The sequence below is a fragment of the Scyliorhinus canicula genome, chromosome 6, assembly GCF_902713615.1.
Source record: "Scyliorhinus canicula chromosome 6, sScyCan1.1, whole genome shotgun sequence".
In the NCBI taxonomy this organism is placed as follows: domain Eukaryota; kingdom Metazoa; phylum Chordata; class Chondrichthyes; order Carcharhiniformes; family Scyliorhinidae; genus Scyliorhinus; species Scyliorhinus canicula.
This window is the reverse complement of record NC_052151.1, coordinates 188458422-188480230: the sequence shown is the minus strand read 5'-3', so window position 1 is coordinate 188480230 and position 21809 is coordinate 188458422. Positions and strand designations below refer to the sequence as shown.

At 46.3% G+C, this 21809-nt stretch overlaps 1 protein-coding gene across 2 annotated transcripts in view; it reads right to left on the bottom strand.

Moving 5' to 3' along the window:
• Positions 1–11693, bottom strand: part of ptp4a1 (protein tyrosine phosphatase 4A1) — a 32511-nt gene extending 20818 nt beyond the window's left edge. Inside the window, exon 1 of one of the 2 annotated variants that reach the window (XM_038800666.1) lies at positions 11453–11693. The gene's annotated coding sequence lies outside the window, so the exon portion shown is untranslated. The remainder of the gene's footprint in view (positions 1–11452) is intronic. The other variant, XM_038800667.1, reaches the window with a different exon arrangement.
• Between the last annotated feature and the right edge of the window lie 10116 nt (positions 11694–21809).

The following is a 21809-nucleotide window of genomic DNA, read 5'->3' as shown; positions in this document are numbered from 1 at the left end:
GAGAAGAGGGGGGGCAGGTGTTGGGGGGGGAGAGGAGGGGGGCGGGTGTTGGGGGGAGGGGAGGGGGGGCAGGTGTTTGGGGGGGGGGAGGGGGGCGGGTGTTTGGGGAGGAGAGGAGGGGGGGGCGGGTGTTTGGGGGGGGAGAGGAGGGGGGGCGGGTGTTTGGGGGGGAGAGCGGGTGTTTGGGGGGGGAGAGGAGGGGGGGGCGGGTGTTGGGGGGGAGGAGGGGGGGGCGGGTGTTGGGGGGGAGGAGGGGGGGGCGGGTGTTGGGGGGGGAGGAGGAGGGGGGCGGGTGTTGGGGGGAGAGGAGGGGGGGGGCGGGTGTTGGGGGGGGGAGAGGAGGGGGGGCGGGTGTTGGGGGGGGAGAGGAGGGGGGGCGGGTGTTGGGGGGGGAGAGGAGGGGGGGGGGGTGTTGGGGGGGGGAGAGGAGGGGGGGCGGGTGTTGGGGGGGGGGAGGGGGGGCGAGCCGGAGGGTGTTGGGGGGGGAGAGGGGGCGAGCCGGGGGGGGTTGGGGGGGGTAGAGGGGGCGAGCCGGAGGGTGTGGGGGGGGGGGGGGGGGGCGAGCGGGGGGGGGGGGGGGAGGGGGGTCTAGTTGGAGGATGTGGGGGGAGAGGGGGCAAGCCGGAGGAAAAAAAAAGAAATTGCCACTGCCGGCTGCTCTCTCCCTCCAATCACAAACATTAAAACTTAAAAGTTGGATTGGAGGGAGAGAGCAGCGGGCAGTGTCAATTTCAGCGGCCGGCTGATTATTTCACTGAGAGCAGCTTCTCTCCGGATCAAAGTGAGCCGGCCGCTGAAATTTTAATTGGATCCACGATGGGGGTTTTAAATTTATTTAAAAATCTATGCTAGCGCTTCCCATTGTGAGTCTACGGGGGTCTGACCTCTCCCCCCCGCCCCCCGTAGACTCTCAATGGGAAGCGCTAGCATAGATTTTTAAATAAATTTAAAACCCCCATCGTGGATATCCGCGGCTCGGTTACAACGCGGGTGGGGGTCTTGGACCCCAACACCTGCGTTATAAAGGGGGACTACTGTATTATATATATATATATATATATATATATATATATATATATATATATATATATATATATATAAATAAAGTTTGGTTATACTACAATTAAAGATGGCAGAGCAGCATGTCAAGACAGTAGTGTACAGCCAATATAATGTGGAAATCCCCAATATTAATTCACTGGATCAATTTCTTTCAGAAAATATGTTCAGATAGAGTAGTTTAGGTTACGTGATTTGCATTACATGCTTGGGAGAAAACGGTGACTTCTAGACCACTGGTTCCCAAGCTTTCCACTGTGTCACAGGGCGGCATGTGGCGGAGTGGTCAGCACTGGGACTGCGGCACTGAGGATCTGGGTTAGAATCCCGACCCTGGGTCACTGTCCGTGTAGATTTGCACTTTTCCCTATGTCTGCGTGGGTTTCCCCCCACAACCCAAAGATGTGCAGATTAGGTGGATTGGCCACGCTAAATTGCCCCTTAATTGAAATGAATAATTGGGTACTCAATTTTTAAAAAGAATGGTAATTTTTCATTCAGCAACACTTACGGATATGGTAGAAAACCAGTAAACTGGTTCCGGGCCAGAGAGGAACCTACAGGAAACACGCAGGGTGGGACAAAAGGCTTTTAAGCCAACAAAGCTAGTAGCAGGAGAGGTGGCAGACCAAGTCAGACCAGGGGCATGCGGGGGGGGGGGGGGGGGGAGAGAAAGAAAGATGAAATGAAAATCGCTTATTGTCACAAGTAGGCTTCAAATTAAGTTACTGTGAAAAGCTCCTAGTCGCCACATTCCGGCGCCTGTTCGGGGAGGCTGGTCCGGGAATTAAACCGTGCTGCTGGCCTGCCTTGGTCTGCTTTCAAAGCCAGCGATTTAGCCCTGTGCAGGAGAGAGAAAGACAAAATACTGCAGCTGGTCGAAAGCAAATAAAACCGTAAACGGCTAGGAATCATTAATGCACCTTAAGCTTCTGTGGAAGGAAATAATTAGGTGAACACCAGAGGACTGATGAAATCCTCATTCATGTTTTTGTTACCTCCAGACTCTACTATTCCAATGCTCTATCAGCTTCCCAGCCTCTAAATGTGAGCTCATCCAAACTGTGGTATCCACGTTTCATTTATCCACCACCTGTCCTAACTGACAAAACATTGAAACTAATGTAAAAGATCTCTTACCCAATTTGCTGCAATGGCATTTCCCACTCTTAACATTCTCCAGTCCGATAAACATTCTGTGCACCCTCAATTCTGACACTTTTTGATTGTAAAGGCTGCATTAAATGCTGCTGTGCCTAGTTATCCTGACCCTGAATTCTGGAATTTACTGCCAATGACTGCAACTCACTCAACATATTCGACGAGTTATTGGTCACGTGTCCCAATACCTCTATTGCTCGGTCTAAAAAAATTGTTTCCACATTTTTGTCGTGTGGAACATTGGGCACTATATAAATGCATTCTGTTAACATTTCAGACCTTCATCAGAATGAACTTTCTTTCCCGGGACCCACTTTTACCAATTAGCCAGCCATCGGGGTCCACCTTTGCGACCCACCATTTTCGCTTACTGGTAATGTGGCAGGTAAGCCTGCTTGGTCTTCACGATTTCACTCCAATCAGGTTCACAGGAGAGGGCAATGCGCATATCAAGTGCAGAGTTCAACCAGTTCCTTCGTTCTGTCTTCATTTTTGACGATGGGAAATTCAGCCTCACATATAGGTCATTGCGAAGCAACAGCAACAAAATGCTACTCCTTGGCACCCGAATCCAGAATATGGAGTCTCATGGACTTGTGGCGTGCTTTAGTGTGCTGTCACAGGTGAGGTGCAGATATTCAGTCTCTTCATTTGGAGTCGCTGCAAGTTAATAATTGACTCTGGGGGTCTCAAATCCAAAGGGATTTTTCACCCACCTCTTCTCTTAAAATACGAAACTTCATCTCTGGAAAGTTGTGGCAAAAACTGATCAGCGCAGCCAGATGCAACTGAAGGCGGCTTGCCAGTCTATTGGTAGTTCCTTTAACATTGTTTTCTTTGATATGTCATAGCAGTATGGGGAACATTTAGAAGTTTTGGCTTTGTACTCACACTTGCCAAACTGTCAATGACTTTTAGAAAGCATCTATTTCTTCAGTGTTGAAAGCAAAGATCACCCTTCCTTTGCAATTTGAGATTGTTCGTTTAAAATTGAAAAGATGTCTGCAAGGTTAAGACATAGTTAGTACCCAACTCTCATTTGCCAGTACTTCCTTGTAAATAACAAACATGGGCTTTGCATTGGCACAATTAATAAAGCCAGACCTCAAGAAATCATCTTTATACTTCTTTGTCTCAGATTTCAGTGTCTTCTTAGCAGGCTGTTCAGCACATGTCCTGATGCTCTGTACACAACACATACTAGCACTGGGCCCCCTTTTCCTTACAACAAAACGATCTATCTTCCGAGTCCTGTTGCCTTGCTTGCTGGCAGCTATAAACAAAATGGAGGAATCTCTCCTCCATGATTGCGTGCCAAAAGCACAGACATACATGATGTCAGTGTACGTGCTGGGCGCAAGACCTGCTCTTTGCCGCCACTTCTGGCAGGACTGCATCATTCGCATTTAATGGTCGGTCGTGGCTGTTGGGTCCTTCTCCCACGATCGGTTATGACTGATTGCCCCACTACCCCCCCCCCCCCCCCCCCCCCCCCGGCAGATCCCGACCCAGTTTGAAAGACTCTGGTATAAAGGAACAAAGTCTATTCTGTTCCTCACACTTTAGTCCTCGTCTGCTCGTAGACCGTGCTGTCAGAAGGAGTGGAAATCATTGAGGCAACTCTTCAGTAAACCACAAGACCATTCAGCCCACTGAGTCTACTCCACCATTCAATCATGGCTAATATGCTTCTCATCCCCATTCTCCTGCCTTCTCCCCATAACCAGATTCATTAAGAACCTGTGAATTGGCTTCCACAGCAGCCTTCTGCAACAATGAGTTCCACAGATTCACCATCCTCTGGCTGAAGAAATTCCTCCTCATCTCGGTTTTAAAGGATCAGCCCTGAAGGCTGTGCCCTTGGGTTCTAGTTTCGCCTACCAATGGAAACATCCTCTCCACGTTCATTCTATCTACTAGTATTAGTACTAGTTTCAATGAGATTTTCCTCCCCAAACCTTCTAAACTCTACCGAGTACCGATGCAGAGTCCTCAACCGCTCCTCACGACAAGTCCTTCATTCTGGGGATCATTCGTATGAACCCCCTCTGGACCCTCTACAGCCAGAACATCCTTCCTTAGATATGGGGCCCAAAACGGCTCACAATATTCCAAATGGGGTCTTACTATAGGCGTAATACAGCCTCAACAGTACATTCCGGCTCGTGTTCTAGCTCTCTCAACATGAATGCTAACATTGCATTTGCCTTCCGAACTGCCAACTGAATCTACATGTTAACCGTAAAAGAGAATCCTGAACTACGGATGGCAGTGGCTAGCACTCCTGCCTACGGCACTTAAGACCTGGGTTTGACTCTGGCCCCAGGTCACTGCCTGTGTGGAGTTTGCACATTTGCCCATGTCTGAATGGGCTTCACCCTCACAACCCAAAAGGTGTGCAGGGTAGATGGATTGACCATGCTAAATTGCCCCTTAATTGGAAAACAACAATTGGGTACTTTACTTATTTTTAAAAAAGAGAATCCTGAACTAGACCTTCAAATCCTTTTGTGCTTATGATTTCCAAAGCATGTCTTTATTCTTCCTACCAAAGTGCATAACTTCACATTTCCACATTATATTCCATCTGCCACTTCTTTGCCCACTCTCCTAGCCTGTCCAGGTCCTTCTGCAGCCTCCCTACTTCCTCAACACAACCTGTCCCTCTACATATCTTTGTAACCTTGCAACAGGACAAACCAGTTACACTTGGGATACATGCTACTAGATCAACCATAGCTCAGTTTAAAATCCGCATGAATGAGAATTAATGTGCAATCATTAGATTATAGTCAGTGGGCGTCTGCACAATTTTTTATTTGAAAATCCAGACAGCTCTTGCAGGACTAGATTTTCCCTTTACAGGGACACTCCACCAAAGTCTAATCAGATAAAATGATCAGTAGGGGTTATCGCAAAATTTGGTATGTAAATGCATCTTGGTCATGTCTGTACCAAGTAACTTTGAATTTCTTCCCATTTTGAAAGCACGAGAGCTCAAACATAACCTTCATGAATAAACATTTCTTGAAATTGAGTCACAAGGCAATTTAAAAGGTACACCACAATCTGAAGGCACAGTCTCTACCAGCCTAACAGGGAAATTAAAAGGATTCTGGTAACCAGCCCTCATTAAAGGAAACTAGACTGGCTTTCCAAAATTTAGATTCATACATGAATGCACCAAAACAACTCGGGTCTGAAATTCCATCAGCCTGAATTTGCCCCAGGTTTGTCACCTTCCCTCCAGATACTGAGAGAAAAGTTGGAACAGAACAGCTGATACAGCAGGTCCTATTTTTATAGAATCCCACAGTGCAGATGGATACCATTCAGCCTATTGAGTCTGCCCAGACCCTCGGAAAGAGCATCCCACCAGAGACGAAAGCCCACCCTGGGGCAATTCACGGTCAATCCACCCAACTCCCATCTTTGACTGTGGGAGAAAACCAGAGCACCTGGAGGAAACACTCGCAGCCACGGGGAGAATGTGCAAACTGCACAGTCAGTCACCCAAGGCTGGAATTGAACCCGGGTCCCTTGAACGGCAAGGCAGCAGTGCTAACCACTGTGCCACCATGCCGCCCCATTTTAAGCATTTTATACTTTTCAAATATAATGGAGCACATATAACGCATGTAGTTTGCACACTTGGTGCCATTTTGGAGCACAGAGGCGCTTTCAATCTCTTAAAGCAACAGCAACATTTTCTTTCTGCAGCGTGAAAAATATCTATACCTTAAAAAATATTTTTCTTCAAATGAATCTGAAATCTGGACTGCTCGTTTCTGCGCAATATAGGTGCAGTTCCTGACTTTGAGAGACATTTGATTCAGGCTGTCCTTGGCTCAGGACCTTCTTTTGGCAAAAGTTATGACTTTTCAGAAGGACAGGGGAAGCCTGCAGGTCCCAAGTTTGGAGTGTGACATTGTTGAAGTCCCATCAGATCGATGCAGAGGCCATTTTGTAAATTGACAAGATTGTTTCAGGCTTGTGATTTAGTGCTTTAATCCCTTAAACATTAGGCAAAAAACACCAATGACAAGAGATTTCAAACTTGAACCTTCGTGTACACCAGTCTGGGCTTTGAGGTGTCATTCCAAAGATCAACAACACATTATTTGGCTTCCAAATAAGATGGCCTGGATGGCAGGAGGACACCTTCAAGATTGGCTCTCTGTGTACCATCCCTGCTTGGAGGAAATCTTGCAGAGAAAATATAAAGATATTGCTCCTCGTGGATAACTGCCCAAATCATCCAATCAACCTTGATGAGTTGTTTGAAAACGTGAATTTTCCTGCCACCCAACATGTTTTCATTGATAACAGCCCATGGATCATGAAGCAACAGCAGCATTCAAGACTCGCGATTTATGCCGTACCTACTCCCACCTGGGCAACAGATGGTGAGGATGAAGTTATCATCGTGTATGAACGATATGGTGGAAAGCATGGTCCTGGTGTCAGTAACGAAGGAGGATCTCAGGACATGATACCAAAGTTCAACGTGAAATCATCGCCCAGGCAAGGTGGTCCCATCAAAAGGCATCTTGACAAATACATAGCTAGAATGGGTATAGAGGGATACAGCACAAGGAGGTGCTGAGGGATTTTGCCACGGTTGGTATCATGACCAGTACAGGCTTGGAGGGCCAAAGGGCCTATTCCTGTGCTGTATAGGTCTTTATTCACCAAACAGCAGTGATTCCCCACTTTTCCCTAGGTTTTGAACAACCTGCACCAAATCCCATGGCAAGCAAGGCCATCTAACATGCATATCAGGGCCGGGGGGGGGGGGGGGGGGGGGGGGGGGGGGGGAAGAGAAGGAAAGAGAGAGAGAGGAGATAAACATACTCCACCTGCATCCAAATGCTTTAAGAATTCAGGAAGGCACCAAACACAAACTTTGTTAGGAACATGCAAGGTCAAGACATCTGTGTGTGCAAAAATATCCAAACACCTCATCCACTTGTTTTTCCAATCAACACCTGCCCCAAATGCAGCAGAGTCTGCAGATTGCACATTGGACTGATCAGTTATCTCAGAACCCACTAACCTGAAATGGAAGCAAGTCATCCTCAATCCTGAGCGACTACCAAAGAAGACTGGTGGGTGGTGTCCAATTTGAATTGATACAGTATTTTATTTTACACATCGTTTCAGCTAGGAATGCAGAGCTTTAGATGTATGGTACAGTATTTCAACTTGTCCATTGTTTTTTCCAGGCGAAAGAAGCCAACTAACTCCAGTTTTTACAATGACTCCTATAGGATACCTTTGAAGTTGTTTCACTTAAATGTTGTGATTTAAAGAAATACAGCCACAACTTTAAGTGAGCAATTACATGACATGACAAAGCATGTCATAACCTAACTGCTTTAACATTAATGGAGCATGTTATGGACTCATATGCCTATTCTGTATTGCCACCCAAGACCATTTCCACCCGAACTGAATGTTCTCTGCATTACATTTCCACATTGATAACATGCTGTTGAAACAAATCAGAGGTGCAGTACAACCCATCCCTGATATTATTCAAGCAGCAACAGATGCCCCTATCTAACAGCAGCTGTTACATATTCAGCAAGAAGCCTTCCCTTACTAACCTGGGCTTTGGAAGCCAATTGCAGCATCAGCTGAAGTACAGTATTGGCCAATATGCTCAGGCCAAAGCTGGTGGTTCGGGTAGTACGGCCACTCAGCCACTAGGGAAAATAGCTCCACATTTCAAATCCTTTGTCTCTCTCTTCCCCACTCCCTTTGCCCAAATTACATACAATGATTGTATCTTGGAACAATTTCACCGTATCCTAGCAGCTACTTGATAGACATTAGTTTGCACGACTCAATATCAGCACAGTATTAATCATCTAAATCTTTGAACAACTTAATAAAACAAAACAGAACACTACTGTTAGGGCTTGTCAAATTTCCAAAACAGCAACTGGTGAATAGGGATTGTATGCGTATATCTGTTTGGAAAATCTTGCATTATGCTGCAGAGCTACAGGAACAACAGCAAAATGTTCTAGAAATGGGAAGATAATACTGCTTCAGTTGCAGCATTTAGTAGCACAGTAGTTTTAAATAGCTCTAAAACATTCATGCCTAAAATGCGGATTTGATTTGATTTATTGTCACATGCACCAAAGTAGTGAAAAGTGTTTTTCTGTGGCCAATGGAATGTACAGTACGTACATAGTAGACAAAAAAGAATAATCGACAGAGCACATCAACAAATGGTACATCAACAAACAGTGATTGGTTAATTATATATTAAGTGGAAGAGTTTTAGTAAGTCAGAACTATGATAGGAGATAAAAGAAAAGGGTCTGAGGAGAGAGCTTGCAAATAGTCGCCAAATTCAGACGTCATCTTGGATTTGCAGCACCCAAACTGGTTTAAAAAAAACAAATGTTCCACTGATGCAAAGCCAACTTATGCGGAGTTAATTAGGAAGTTTTAGGATACCTTGTGTTCTAGACCCTGAGAGTATATTGGGTGCCTTGCAGTCTTGGGAAAGAGACTTGGCAATCAATGTTAATGAGAAGACATGGCGTAATATACAGAATTATGAAAATACAATTTTGGTATGTAACAGAATACAAGAGACTCAGTTCAAAATAATGCACCGTTTGCCAATTACACAAGAGTTTGAGATACAGGTTTGATCCTATTCCCCCGATGTGCTTGCTGGTTCAGGATGATTACATACACTGTCAAGATTCAATCCTATGGTCTAGTGTAGTTAAGGAGCTTGAGGATATTTGGCACAGCCTTGGAACCTGATCCTGTACTCCGAATTCTGAATCTTCCAGATTGGAGAATTATTTGCACTAATGAAAACGGGCTGGGTAACATCCCAAAGTTAGCAGCTTGGAAAATATCCTCTACTCCAGGATATGAGAGAAGTATCCTTCAAATCAAAATTGGCATAAAATAGTTATGGAGTACTTCTATGGAATTCCTGACTTCCGTACTAAGTCAAATAGGTTCCATAAAGTTTGAGACCCCATCTCAAATTCATAGGCTCCACTCTGACCTGCTCCTGCAACATTTTCCGTGAGCCATGTTGCAAGTCTTGATTTTGCTATACATAAAGATACGCATCTTGTTATGCCATTCTACCATGTTTTTTTGGCTTTTATCCTCTCTTCTGCTCCCCCAACCCACTCGGGTTGATCCACTGTATAATTAGAAGCACTAGTGCTTGAGGACCATAGTTCTGAAATTATCCGGCCTTTGTTCTTATTTGCAGAATTAATTGTTCTGTACTTTACCAGTTTGTGTTTTGAAAGTTTTTTTGCATTATCTGTAAAACTTTAATACAAATAGATATAAAAAAGAATATATCTTTTAAAATTCAAACAGATGGAAATATTCAGATCAGTGGGGAATTATGATTTGGCATCTGTGATGGCCATTAACCCCTACAACATCGCAGGCTTCCTCATGTTTGTAGCTGTCATTACTGCAGAATCTGTGCACCCATTACATGCAAAGTTGTTTCAACAACTACTACAACTGCAAAAAAACAACCATTTGATGAAAGTGACCCAAGTAGTTAATTGTAAATCTGTGCAATAATATTGGTTGATATAATGAGCGAAAACCTTTCTGATAAATCTAAAAGGAATTGTCCTTGATTCACCTGCAACACAACTACAGTTTAGAGGCAGTCGAAGAGCTGGTATAAACCACAATAGATAGGCAGTATAATACCAAAGCTTGAGCAGAGCACAACAAGTGCTTGGTCTAGGCAGGTTTAAAATGTTTTTTTTTAAATATACTCGCTTGACATAATTTAGTCACAGATACACAAACTAGTAACAGTTCAAAGGACAAAACACTGGCATAATGTTGATCAAACCATCCGTTCTGAACTGAGCTAGTGAGCGGTCAACATAAAAATCCCCACTCAAAAAGCTTAGCTACATACTTGCATTAGCTGCACATTTAATCTCACTGGTGCCATGTGATTTTACATGCTGTGTTCTGAAGCTTGCTGTTGGTTAATCCCTCAAACACAGCCTGCTGCTTCCCACAACGTGCAAACCTCGTCTGAAAAACTTTCACAGCAGCAGGGAAACGGACGAAATGCGCACTTCCACAGCATCATCTTGGGATGCCCCAAACCACATCGCAGCCAGCGAGGGAGATTCTAAGTGCAATCAAATAGGGGGTAGCCAATTTATGCACGGCAAGATCCCCCAGACGGTAAAGTGGTAACCACCTAGTGGATGGCTTATATATCTGACCCACAATTCAGGGTCAGCGGAAAAAAAAAGGGGGGGGGGGGGGTGCAGTAGTATAAAATAACGATCCGCTGTCTCAAAAAGGGTGAGCCTGGCAACGAATCTACACAGAAAAATCCCATGCAACAATGAGATGAACGCCTCAAGGATGAGTCTCTGATCAACAATTTGGGTTCAGTCTGGCAATAGGGAGCGGACAATGATGCAAGGTTAAAGAGTGCCTTTTGGCGCTGGGTTGGGAGAAAGGGGTGCGGTTGGATAGAAGCAAACAGCCATTAATTTGCGCACAGAAGGATCCAATCGACAACAAAGGGTTAAATGTTAAAAATGTCAGTGGGGGTGGGGGGATTGATGAGTCTCTGGAATCTTCCCCTGGCCGGTGGAGGGTCTGCTCTCCAGCTGCGTCGGGACATCCAGACTGTCCCCACCCCACACAATAGGCGAAAGACCCCCCCCCCCCCCAACGACCGGGTTGCAAGAGCCTCAGGATATGGGGGGAGGGGGGAGAGAGAAGAGGTTAGAGTCATAGAGAACGTGAAGGGGCGAGGCCAGGCTCGGACCAAGGCTTCCAGGCGCCACGTTTATCGAAAGAAGAGGAGCCATTTTGGTGGCGCCGGAGGGAAGGAGAGCGAGGGGAAGCCGGGCGCTCGCTTCCACCCCCAGTGTATCCCGGGTGGAGGGGGCAGGTGGGACCATTACCTTCCACACCCCTCCCCCGGGGACACTTCAAACGGAACATGAGGGGGAAGGGAGCCCACCGCGACGGGCGGAGAATGGGGTAGGAGCCCCTCCGCCCGGACTGAGGCGGCGGCTCCTGTGGGAGCGAATGACCGTTACCCCCCCCCCCCCCCCCCCCCGGCGTGCAGCCCCGAGCGCGCGCGCCGCTCCCCCTACCCAGCCCCCCCCCTCCAAAGCGGGGTGGGGTGAGAGTGCGCGTGTGCAGCGGCGCGTGGCCAGGGGGGTCGCGGACTTACAGGGGTGTGCTTACTCATTGAAGAATGAGTCTCGCTCAGGCGCTCCGCTCTGCTCCACGCTGCCCAGATGGTTCGGTGCTCCTGAAGCTCTCGCTCTCTCGTCCCACCCCCTCTCTTTATGTAGATAGAAATAGATATTAATGTGAGTGCGTGCGTCAGTCTCCAGCCCGCCTGTATTTTTTTTTCTCTCCCACTATTTTCTTTTTCCCCCCTCCCCCAACGTCCGTCCCAGGTTCCGGCGCCGATGTCCGCCCCCGCCCGCCAGCACGCCCCTTTTATAACCTCTCCCCGGGCGGCTGACGTTAGCTGTGCGTCACCCGGCTGGCTGCTCGTCCAATCGGAGGGCGGGGGGGAGGGGAGGGAACTGGCACGAGCCGGTTGGTGCGGGATAGACACGCCTCCCCCTCCTTGTTCGTTGGTGTGACTTCGACCTGACGCTGGGAAAATGCTCAATTATTTTAAACAAAGAGAAATAAGAGTGACTTGTATTTACACGGTGCCTGTCGCATTCATCAAGGCCAACCCAGTGTTCTGCTTTCGGAGGGCGTGTGGCCACTTTCTGTCATGGAGGCAATGCCAGCAGCCAATTGGTGAACAGCAAGATCCCACAGAGAGTAATGAGAAAAGGGACAGACAATCAGGCATAGAAGCTGAATACTGCAAATGCATATCAATGCGTTGGAAGCAGTCCAGAGAAGGTTTCCCGGATTAATACCCATTATGGGTCGTTATGAGGGAAGGTTGGACCCACATGTGAATAGTAGATAACTGCCCCTTGTACAAGGCTCGGCACAACATCGAGGGCCGAAGGGCCTGTTCTGTGCTGTACTGTTCTATGTTCATTGTACAGTGGGGGACCCAGGAATGGATTGCGAAACAACGAGTGTGGGGATCAGCACAGAGATAGAACAGTACAGCACAGAACAGGCCCTTCGGCCCTCGATGTTGTGCCGAACAATGATCACCCCACTTAAACCCACGTAACCCGTATACCCGTAACCCAACAATCCCTCCATTAACCTTACACTACGGGCAATTTAGCATGGCCAATCCACCTAACCCGCACATCTTTGGACTGTGGGAGGAAACCGGAGCACCCGGAGGAAACCCACGCGCACACGGGGAGGACGTGCAGACTCCACACAGACAGTGACCCAGCCGGGAATCGAACCTGGGACCCTGGAGCTGTGAAGCATTGATGCTAACCACCATGCTACCGTGATAAATAAGGTGTACTTGTAACCGGCGCATTTATCCTTATCGAATGTATTGTGTATACAAATTTATAAGCTTTTTTTAATGAAGAAGGGTTGGCTGGTAACTGTTGGAGTTTAGAAGAGCAAGAGGCAACTTGATTAAAACATATAAGATCCTGACAGGTCTTGATAAGGTAGATATAGAGTGGATGTTTCCTCGTGTGGGAGAATCTAGAATTGGGCGTCACTGTTTAAAAATAAGGGGTTGCCCATTTAAACAAAGATTAATTACTTTTCTCAGAGGGTTGTGAGTCTTTGGAACTCTTCTCCAAGAGGCGGCGGAAGCAGAGTCTTTGAATATTTTTAAGGTCGAGATAGATTGATTCTTGATAAGCAAGAGGGTGAAAGGTTATCAGGGGTAGGCAAGAATGTGGAGTTAAGATTACTATCACACCTGCTGTGATCTTATTGAATGATGGAACAGGCTGGAGGGACTGAGTGGCCTGCTCCTAATTTGAACATTCATATACCGAAGATCTCGCATTAAAAACACAGAGAGTGCTGGAAAAACTCAGCAGGTCGGGCAGCCAGCTGGGGAGAGAGAAAAAGAAAGTTAATGTTTCAAGTCTAATAAATCTCCCCTTCAGAACTCAGTTCTGTGTCCAGGCTGGGCGAGGTTTCCTGCGTTGAATCAAATTAAGCTGTAGGCACGACTCCTGGGAATGATTTGAAACGTTAAAACGGTTTCTCTGCAGATGCTGTCCGGTGATCTGATGTAGTAATGTTGGCTGACTGAAGCTTGGAAACTGGGGACAATTTGTTTGCTCTTCAAAATGGAGCCATGGGATTCATTATGCCCATCTGAGAAAACAGGTGAGGCTTCCTGTTATCATCTCATCCAAAATGATGTAGCATTTCCTGAATAACACATTGAAGTGTCAGGTTGGATTATGTGGGCAAGTCTCTGGAGTGTGACTTGAACCCACAACCTTCTGACTTAATAAGAGTGCTATCCACTGAGTCACAGCTGATATATATATGGGAATTTAACTTGCGGAGGGAAAACAATTTTAATTGAAACTGTGTTCTAGGACAAGTGCAGCTCCTCTTTCAGACTTTCAGTCATTTTTGTTTTCAGATTAACATATGAAAAGAGGGGTGAGAAACATTTTCCAGGTGTAATGGGCCCTCTCCATGTCACTAACAGTTTAATCCTGCACTCGGTTTGTTTGGTAACTGGAGGCAAGTTTGGATAAATTCCAGTAATTCTTCTTCAACTCCATAAAACCATCAAGCAAAGATTCAAGGGACTGCAGTAACCTATAATCTGTCATAATCTGAACTAACTACCAATGTATCCATTATAACAGGAAACACCCTTTCTTTCAAAGGACTGGAGTAATTCATCTTCAACATGCCTTGGCAAGTAGTGCCAGTGGGAAAATAAATAATTCCTGACATCTAAGCCAACTGTGTCAATGGTTTTTATAGGAATAGCTTACTGTTCCCCCGTTCCCTTCCATTTCAAATAACCAATTGCCCATATTGCAGTCATCATTTAAAAAAAAATGTCATTTTCTAATTCAATCTCCATTTCCCGATGCTCCTCAATCTTGCGGCTTGTCTTCTACGACTAAGAGCTTGGAGATATGACACCATTCTGGTCATCCTCCTCCACATCACTTCCAGAGATTCAACACTCTTCATTTGCGAGGATAAATTCTGAACATAACAATCCTAAAGGAGTTCATTCATGAAGGCTCCTTCTCAACCATTCCCCTTGCTTGAGGTGTGGTGATCCTCAGGTTAAACCACGACCAGTCAGCTCTCCCTCCTCAAAAGGGAAAGCAGCCTATGGTCTATCATAAGATATAGGAGCAGAAGTATGTTTCTCATCCCCAATCTCCTGCCTTCTCCCCATAACCCCGATCCCCTTATTAATCCCCGATCCCCTTATTAATCAAGAGCCTATCTATCTCTGTCTTAAAGACACTTGGATTTGGCCTCCACAGCCTTCTGTGGCAAAGAGTTCCAAAGATTCACCATCCTCTGGCTGAAGAAAATCCTCCTCATCTCTGTTTTAAAGGATCGTCCCTTCAGTCTGAGGGACAGTCCTTTAAAACAGACGGGATCATCTGGGACTATGGCAACTTTACCTTACCTTTAAATGAAGGCCTATTAGAGCCTTATTTACCCTAAGAACAATGCTCTTTATTTTAGGATCATAGAATCCCGATAGTGCAAAAGGAGGCCATTTGGCCCATCAAGTCTGCAGCGGCACTTGGAAAGAACACTCTACTTAAGTCCAGGCCTCCACCCTGTCTCTGTAACCCCATTTAACCTTCTGGGCAATTTAGCATGACCAATCCACCTAACCTGTACATCTTTGGACTGTGGGACGAAACCGGAGCACCTGGAGGAAACAACGCAGACACGGGGAGCTCCACACAGACCATCACCCAAGGTCAGAATTCATCCCGGGTCCCTGGAGCCGTGAGGCAGCAGTGCTAACTGTGCCACCATGCCACCCTTTGTTCTCAATGGTCTTAGCAATACAACTGAGAAAGGAGTAGCACTCTTGACTTGAAGTTTGGTGGTTCAAATCCCACCAGAGGCTTCAACGCTGAAGGAATCAGCTCTCAGATGAACATGAGATATTGAGCCAAGACCCCACCTACCTCTCTCAGGTTGATGTGAAAGATCCTATTGCACAATTTCTCTCCAGTATCCCAGCCAATATTTAAATTCATCCAATTTTCCTCAAAAAACAAATTATCTGGTCATTATTAAATTCCTATTTTTGGAATCATGCTGTGCACAAATTGGCTGCCCACTTCCCGGGTTACAACCATGACTACACTTTAAAAGTACATTATAGGCCGTAAAGTGCTTTTGGACATTCTGAAATGTATAAATCTGTGTCTTTGGACAGCAAGTTCAGTCCAAAGATGTGCAGGTTAGGTGGATTGGCCATGATAAATTGCCCTTAGTGTCCAAAATTGCCGTCAGTGTTGGGTGGGGTTACTGGGTTATGGGGATAGGGTGGAGGTGTTGACCTCGGGTAGGGTGCTCTTTCCAAGAGCCGGTGCAGACTCGATGGGCCGAGTGGCCTCCTTCTGCACTGTAAATTCTATAATAAAGAGCCTAAGAGGTGGTCTAGCTGAGGTTTGAGTTGAAATGACAGTGACCCGCATTCAGCACAAAACATCATCTTGATAAGGAGCTGAAGCCTAACTTTGACAAAGTTAACCTATCCCACCTTACCCTTCTGGACCTGTCTGCAGCCTTTGTCATTGGCGGCCATGCCTTCTGTTTCCTGGGCTCTAAGGTCTGGAATACCGCCTCCACTCTGATTCTCTACCTTGCTTTCCTCTTTGAAGATGCTTCTTAAAACCCATCTCTTTGACAAAGCTTTCGGCCATCTGACCTAAGATGTCCTAATGTGACTTGGTGTCATATTTTGTTTTAGAATGCTCCTGTGTAGTGCCTCAGGGTGTTTTATGTTGTTAAGGCGTTATGCCATGGTGTTATTTAAATATAAGCTGTTGTGCTGGGAACAGCCACCTAGAGGCTCATTAAGAGGCTCATTGTCATTTAAAATCCTACTGGTGCTCTTTAAGAAAGTTGCATGATATTTTGGTGGTTAGTACCTCACTTAGCGGCCACTACAAACAGCACCAGCTATTTGGCACAAACATGGTCTAGGAGGAGAACATGAGTCCAGGTAGAGCAGTCCCAGATGCCACAGGAGAGAGGGACAGCGAGTGACGAGGATAGGTGGCATCCATTCCCACTGGGACACAGGACATGCCTCCTCATCTGAACTTCTTTCACCAACACCTCAAGTGATGTCACCAAGAACCTGTGGACCCTCTCCTACAGTCCCTGCAATGTAACACTGTCTGCCAGACAGGACACTGCTCACACCGTCTGTAGAATGGATGCAAGGACGCTACGTATTTGACTCTAGTCAGCATTTTGAGTACTGCTCTCAGAGGCTTCTGGTTTAGTGCCTCAGGCAAATTCAAATTATGGTAATCAGTCATTAGGCCCAAAATTGTGTGTTAAATCCATACTTACAAACAGGTGTGTCTTTATTAGCACAGCACCCACTTAGCATCTGCTTTCAACCTTGGGCCAAAAATAACCTACTCTCTTATTACAACTTGCCATAACCCAAAACTCCATCTAGCAGACTCAGTCTGTATCTTTTTAATGAGGGTGAACTAATGCTCTCAAGGTGTTTTCCTGCTGTACTGCCATTAACATGTGTATCCTCCATAGTACAGACAGACCTGGAGTCTCCAAAACCAAGTACTCAACTCATCTGCATTAAATGGCACCTGCCGTACAGGAACCCAGTCACCAAACCTGTCTAAAGCAACCTGCAAACTATTAATTAGTGCTAAATTACTAACCGAGTGCACATTTTGGTATCATCTGCCAACACACTCCCAGACCTGTTGGAGTAAAGCCAAGAGGGAAGTAAAGATTCACGAGAATGGTTCGAGGGGTGATGAGCTTCAGCTACGTAGCTGGATTGGCCAACCCGAGACTGTTTTCCTTGGAGAAGGTAAAAGTTGAGAGGAGATTTGTTTGAGGTATTCAAAATCTTGAGGGGTCTGGACAGAGTAAATGATGAAAAATTGTTCCCATCGATGGAAGAATCGAGAACTGGACAGTATTAGAAAACATTTTTCAGGTAGAGAATGGTTAAGAGCTGGAATGCGCTGCCTGAGAGTGTGGTGGAGGCAGATTTAATCGAGGCTTTCAGGAGGGAATTTGGATTACTATCTGAAAAAGAAGGAGGTTTGGGGTTTCAGGGAAAAGTTAGGAAATGGCACTGTGAATTGCTATTCATTAGAGTTGGTGCAAGATGGACTGAATGGCCTCCTGTGCTGTAACAGTTCTGTGAATTTGTGGTTTTTAAAAGAAAAATGCACAAGTCCTAAAATTAAATTCACAAAAATCCTTTTAATCCTTATTTGATATTCTGTGAAAAAAGATTTGCATTGATCCAATGTCTTTCACCAACACAGGAGGTCAGAAGCATGGTTTGCAGCAAATGAAGTATTTTGGGGGGTAGTCACCGTGTAATGCTGGAAACGTGGCAGCCAATCTGCACACAGCCAGCTCAAACAGCAATGTAATAAGGATCTAGCTGTTTTAATGATGTTGGACAAAGATCAAATATTGACCAGGACACCAGTTAGGACTCCTCCTCTCTTGTAGATAATGTCACGGGATAGTTTACATCCACGTCAGAGATCAGGCGGCACCTCAGTCACTCTAATCTCACATTCAGAAGGTTTAACTCCGCCAATGCAGCACTCCCTCAGTACTACACTGAAACATCAGTCTGAATTATGTGCTCAAGCAGTTGTTGACCCTTCTGATTGATTTTACAAATTCTCTTTTGAAAGCCACGATTGAATCTATCTCCACCAAACGTTCAGACAGTGCATTCCAGATCCTAACCACTTCTAACAGTAACAACTCAAAAGGGTTTCCCTCATGGTCACCATTGGTTCTTTTGCCAATCCCCTTACATTTATGTTGTTCTACCAAAGGGAACAGTTTATCCCCATCTACTCCGTCCAGACCCCTCAAGATCTTAAACAGCTCCACCAAATCTAATAACCTTTCCTTCTGTTATAAGAACAACCCCAGCTTCTCCAACCTATCCATGAAACTGAAATTCCTCATCCCTGGAATCACTCTCCTGAATCTTTTCTGCACCCTTTCTAAATCCTTCAGGTCCCTCTATAAGTATAATGCGCAGATTTCTAGTTGGGGAAAACCCGTCCAGGATCCCATCTGCCCTTTTGATCTTTTTCTCCTGTTGAGTGAAGTCTATTGCTATTCTGCTCACAATACTTTGTGTCATCTGCAAATGTTGAAATTGTGGCGGTCGTTTTTTAAGTGGGTCAGTAAAGTTATTGTGGGCTTTGTGTGGGGGGAGCAAGTCCCCGCGCGTGAAGAGGGCAATGCTCGAGCGGAGTTGGGGAGAGTACGGGCTGGTACTGCCGAATTTCAGCAATTCTTATTGGGCGGCTAATGCCATGGTGAGGAGGTGGTTGGTTGGGGGGGGGAGGGGAGGGGGGGGGGGGGGGGGAAGCCGGCATGGGTGCCCATGGAGGCGGCTTCTTGCAAGGGCACAAGTCTGGGGGCGTTGGTAACAGCGCCTCTGCCGTTCCCGCTGCTGCAGTACTCCAACAGTCCAGTGGTGGTGGCCCCGAGAGTCTGGAGGCAGTGGAGGAGACATGTGGGAGCAGAGGGGGCTGTGGTCTGGTCCCCAATCTGCGATAATTACCGATTTGCCCCGGGGAGGATGGACGGCGGGTTCCGAATTTGGCAGAGAGCGGGAATTGAGAGAATGGGGGACTTGTTTATAGAAGGAGGCTTCCTGCATATGAGGTTTGCTGGAGAAGTTTGCATTGGCAGGGGTTAATGAATTTCGATATCTGCAGGTGCGGGACTTCCTGCTGAAGCAGGTACCAATCTTCCCACTCCTGCCGCTAAGGGGGATTCAGGATTGGGTGGTTTCTAGAGAATGGATAAGAGAGAGAAGCATCTCAGACATATATAAAGAGCTTATGGGATCAGAGGAGACGCAGACTGAGGAGCTGAAGCAAAAGTGGGAGGAGGAGCTGGGGAGAGAGTTAGAGGAGGGTCTTTGGGCTGAGTAGGGTCTACTGAGTAGGGTCAACGCGACCGCAACATGTGCCAGGCTCAGCCTGATCCAATTTAAGGTCGTCCACCGGGCACACATGACAGTGGCATGGATGAGCAGATTCTTTGGGGTGGAAGACAGATGTGTGAAATGTGCGGGGGCGGGGAGGCAGCGAACCATGTTCACATGTTCTGGGCATGTCCAAAGCTGAGGGAATTTTGGCAGGGGTTTACAGACGTCATGTCTAAGTTATTAAATACGAGGGTGGTAATGAGTCCAGAGGTGGCGATTTTCGGGTGACCTTTCTCAGGAGGAGAAAGAGGCAGATGTTCTGGCCTTTGCTTCCCTGGTAGCCCGGAGGCGGATACTATTGGCATGGAGGGACTTGAACCCCCAAGATTGGAGAACTGGCTATCGGACATGGCTGGCTTCCTCTGCCTGGGGAAAATTAAGTTTACCATGAGAGGATCTCTGTTAGGGTTCGCCAGAGATGGCAACCATTCGTCGACTTCCTCGCAGAGAATTAACCATCAGCTGAAGGGGGAGGGGGGGGGGGGGTAGGCTAGTGTAGATTAGGGGGGTAAGTAATGGGAGAGGGGGGTGGTATTTGCACTATGCTAATAGTTTCTTTGTTATGTACATTGTTTATTTTGTTGCTGTTACAAGGCCAAAGAAATACCTCAATAAAATATTTTATTTTTAAAAATCTTGAAATTGTGCTCTGCAAACCCAAATCTAAGTTATTAATATATATCACAAATAGCAATGTCTGGGTGCTGAGCCTTGCAAATCTCACTGTACACCTTTCGCCTGTCTCAAAAACAACTATCCACTCTTTGTTTCCTGTCAGTCAACCGAATATCTATGTTGCCACTGGCTCTTATTCCTTGGATTCAACTTTGCTGTCAAGTCTATTATATAGTACTTAATTAAAAGTCTTTTGGGTTTCCATGTACACCACATCAACTGCATTATCCTCATCGTTCTTTTTTCTTTTTTAAAATAAATTTAGAGTACCCAATTATTTTTTTTTCCAATTAAGGGACAATTTAGTGTACCCAATCCACCTACCCTGCACATTTTTGGGTTGTGGGGGCAAAATCCACGCAGACATGGGGAGAATGTGTAAACTCCACACAGACAGTAACCCAGGTCCTCAGCGCCATAGGCTAACCACTACACCACCGTGCTGCCCATTATCCTCATCATTGATCAGTTCCCTCAGTGATCCAAGCTGGTTTTCTCAATCAATTCACACTTATCCAAGTGACTGTTTGTTTATTTTGAGCCCAGATTTTATTGTTCTTAAAGGCTTTCCCACCACTGAGGTTAAACTGACAAGCCTACATTCAAACCCAATGTCGCGAAAGTGAGTTTAGCTCCAGTCTGATTAAGTCACCCGCCTGTCATATTTCCCACTTTGGAGGCTCCATAAGTTTCTCCCTCCCACTCACTCAATGTGTGCAAATTGGCTTCCTGAGAAGCACGGTGGCACAGTGGTTAGCACTGCTGCCTCATAGCACCAGCGACCTGGGTTTGATTCAGCTTTAAGTAACTGCCTCTGTGGAATTTGCACGTTTTCCCTGTGTCTGCATGGGTTTCCTCCAGGTGCTCCGGTTTCCTCCCACAGTCTAATGTGGGTGGCACAGTATCACAGTGGTTAGCACTGTTGTTTCACAGCGCCATGGACCTGGTTTGATTATCGTCTTGGGTCACTATCTGTGCGGAGTCTGCACGTTCTCCCCGTGCTCCGGTTTCCTCCCACAAGTCGCAAAAGAGGTGCTGTTAGGTAATTGGACATTCTGAATTCTCCCTGTGTACCCGAACAGGCGCCAGAGTGTGGCAATTAGGCGATTTTCACAGTAACGTCATTGCAGTGTAATGTAAACCTACTTGTTACACTAATAAAGATTATTATTATTAATAAAAAATGTTAGGTTAGGTGGATTGCCCAGGATAAATTGCCCCATAGTGTATAATCAATAAGTGGGGTTATGGGGATAGAGTGGGTAGAATATGGGTAGAGTGCTCTTTCAGAGGGTCAGTGCAGACTCGATGGGCTGAATGGCCTCCTGCATTTAGGATTGTATTGATTTATGGGAAATCTAATTCCAGGGATTGGAGGATGCTATCCAGGCTGACATTCCAGTGCAGAATTTGTTGTGGGAGTACCACACTGTCTTTCGGTTGAGACTTTTTAAAAATAAATTTAGAGTACCCAATTCATCCTTCCAATTAAGGGGCAATTCAGCATGATCAATCCACCCACCCTGCACACCTTTAGGGTGGTGGGAGTGAAACCCACGCAAACACGGGGAGAAGGTGCAAACTCCACATGGACGGCGACCCAGAGCCGGGATCGAACCTGGGACCTCAGCACCGTGAGGCAGCAGCACCAACCACTGCACCACCACGCTGCCTGGTTGAGACTTTAAAGCAAAACTCTATGTGGCAATATTTTTCACACAACCAACATGTCACAGAAACA